Source organism: Rhagoletis zephyria, unplaced genomic scaffold (assembly GCF_001687245.7).
Source record: "Rhagoletis zephyria isolate East Lansing unplaced genomic scaffold, Rhagoletis_zephyria_1.1 Rzeph_scaffold_00391, whole genome shotgun sequence".
NCBI classification, from domain to species: Eukaryota; Metazoa; Arthropoda; class Insecta; order Diptera; family Tephritidae; genus Rhagoletis; species Rhagoletis zephyria.
The window spans coordinates 188,793-191,988 of NW_016157475.1; the positions used below are offsets into that span (position 1 = coordinate 188,793).

Genomic DNA, 3,196 nt, shown 5'->3' on the forward strand with positions numbered 1-3,196 from the left:
ATTTTTCTGCTTATATAAAGAACACTGTACCCCTGGAAACTCCTAATTCTCGCCACAGCCCTTGATTTCCTGTACCCATGTCGGATACTACTGCAACTACGGGATAGCCAGCACGAGAGAGATTAACTATAATTTCTTCTATTATACTTTTTGTAATTTTGCAGTCAAATGCATAGAAGACGGCCAGGACCATTTAAGTCCCCTAGCTATCACCATTTGAACATACTTCTTCGGCGATCTCACAGTATCCGTGAGAGGATCATGTTCAAAGGCCGAAGCAATCTTCATCTCATCAAATACCAAAACACAAAGCCTGTCTACCAATTCTATTTCATTCACGGCCTCCATTGCGTCTATAACGAAGTGTAGAATTCCGTCGTCGAACTTTAGCTTTTGCAGCCACTTCGCCAATGTAGACTCCGAAGGCAGAGGAAATCCTTTCCGGTATAAATGAGTATATGCCCTTGGGCCCGCTGCATTCAATGGCAATGCCCACGCTATGTCCTCATATTTCCACCGCATTTGTCTACTGGGAGTTTCTAGTTTTCGCACTTGATTCAGGGTAAAAACAGAACGGAAACTGGTCCGCATCGCCCTAAGCTCCTCGATTTCCGCCTTCATTTTAGCTGCCTCAACCAACAATTTTTCAACTTGCTTTTTCAAGGCGACGTTTTCCCGTTGGAAACTGCTTTCGATGACGGTTCTGTTACATAAAAGTTTTATTCGCACATACATACGTATCAAATGTTATACATAAAACGTACTCTGTTTGAGTGGACGAGTTCTTAAATTTGCCACCTGGCTCATCCCAACTTTTTAAATATTCCACCTTCATTGGAACTGCTACTCCTGATAAACGCTTACGTTGGCCATAATCATCTATCTCGTAGTCTTCATCTTCGAAATGAAGCTGACAAACTCTTGCATTTGGCTGCAGTTCTACACCACACGCCTCAATCCATTTTTTCTTTTTTATTTCTTCCTTAGGGACTCTAAAAAATCTCAGCTTCGTACTTGCCCACGTTGAATGGCACAAGGCGCAGGATATTCTGTTCATTGTCTACATTAACAACAAATAATTAAGTTTAAAACTGGACGTATTAAGTTTAAACGGGGACCGTAGTCATTATATGTAAGTAAAATAATTTAGATCAGTGGCATCCATAAAACATTTTTGGTGTAAACTAGTATAATAATAGATTTATGTTTTCACTCAAAAGAAATTATTATTACTATTTTTATTTCCATCAAAAATAATGATTATAGTAATTATTCAGTTTTATTTTTCTACCTCAAAATTATTATATATAAAACTTAAAAGGCCACGTAGACGTACCACATACATAAGAGGTAGGTTAAAATTAAAAAAAAAAAATTAAAACTATTTTCCGCCCTTCATTTATTCTTATTAAAACAAATAAAATTAAACCGTTCTCTTTATTTAATTATATTTAACTTCTAATAAAAATAACATATCATCAAGTATGGAATTTTATTTGTATTTTTTTTCCTTAAGTTCTGAAGTATATATGCGTACTAAGTTTTTAAATAACTTAACTTTGACGGGAATTTTATTACAAACTATATTTTCGTTACCATTTAAAACCTACACATCTAAATTCTATCTGTTATATTATTAAATAATTATACGTTTAAGTGGCTAGACCGAAGTCCCTCATCATAGTCATCCGAGCGGAAACGCTTGGAGATAAGTACCGAATCCGTGATTAGTGTGAGCCATGGTGTATTAATAATTATATCATTACAAGATGGTGTAAGCATGGGTGTAGGCCAAAAACAAATAAAAAAATAAGTTACCAATTTGATTCATTGGCAATTGCTAAATTCTTACCTGAAACGCAATTGAAAAATCCCTAGTTGTAGAAGGTGATGATGCTGCTGGTGTGCACTACTCCAAAAATCTGTTGGAAGAAACACAAACATAAAGACTGGTTAAGGTCTGATAATATAAATGTTTTGGATTTCATAATTTCCTACCTGGAACTTGCTTATTAAAACGCTGCTGGTAGCGCAGCTTGGCGAGACACTGCTCCAAAAATCTGATGGAAGAAACACAAACATAAAGACTGGTTAGATTCTGATAATATAAATGTTTTGGATTTCATAATTTCCTACCTGGAACTTGCTTATTAAAACGCTGCTGGTAGCGCAGCTTGGCGAGACACTGCTCCAAAAATCTGATGGAAGAAACACAAACATAAAGACTGGTTAGATTCTGATGATATAAATATGTTGGATTTAACAATTTCCTACCTGGAACTTGCTTATAACACCGCTGTTGGTAGCGCCGCTGATGAGACACTGCCCCAATAAACAACTGTAGCCAGCTCTAAAACTTAAAAGGTGCTGTTCTAAAAACCTTTTGTGAGAAAAATACATTAGTTTGGTGAATGCATTTAGTTTGCGAAACTTACCTGGAATTATCTTGAATAAATCGCTGCTTTTTGCGGGATAATAGCTCAACCTACTTGAAGAAATATATAAACAATTAAATTTCATCAATATGCACATACATATGTATATATTTTAGCAAAAATTTACTTACAAAATCACAATTATTGCAAACTATCGCTCAGATTTTCCAATAAATTTGAAACGAAAAGTCAGAGAAAAGGAGACTCAAAGAAATAGTGNACAACAAATAATTAAGTTTAAAACTGGACGTATTAAGTTTAAACGGGGACCGTAGTCATTATATGTAAGTAAAATAATTTAGATCAGTGGCATCCATAAAACATTTTTGGTGTAANTTTGCCCATATATGCATACGTGTTTTTCATTTTAAGGAACTATATACAAATGTACATATTTATGTAGTATGTACTACATAGTACGTACTCTTTTGGCATTTTATTTTTATTAATAAGAAAAATATTGAATGTGCAAGCGAACATACATACATACATAATTGTACATAAAAAAAATTCATTTGGTATGAAAGCAAACTCGAAAGAAATGAACAAAGTTATTCAGATTCCATTTTTTTTTTTTTTTTTGAGTAACCAGGAANGACGGGAATTTTATTACAAACTATATTTTCGTTACCATTTAAAACCTACACATCTAAATTCTATCTGTTATATTATTAAATAATTATACGTTTAAGNTAGAGTCTGATTAATAAAATTTTTAAATAATCAGGATTATGATCAATTAATAAACTGATTAACCGATA

General features: G+C 33.7%; 1 long non-coding RNA gene across 1 annotated transcript; it reads right to left on the bottom strand.

The window, feature by feature from the left end:
• Positions 1 to 1,445: 1,445 nt before the first annotated feature.
• Positions 1,446 to 2,646, bottom strand: LOC108359428 (uncharacterized). Its single transcript, XR_001846920.1, has 3 exons — positions 2,567 to 2,646; positions 2,436 to 2,485; positions 1,446 to 2,380 (listed from the first exon to the last, which is right to left on the bottom strand). It is a non-coding gene; the product is annotated as an uncharacterized LOC108359428 (long non-coding RNA).
• Between the last annotated feature and the right edge of the window lie 550 nt (positions 2,647 to 3,196).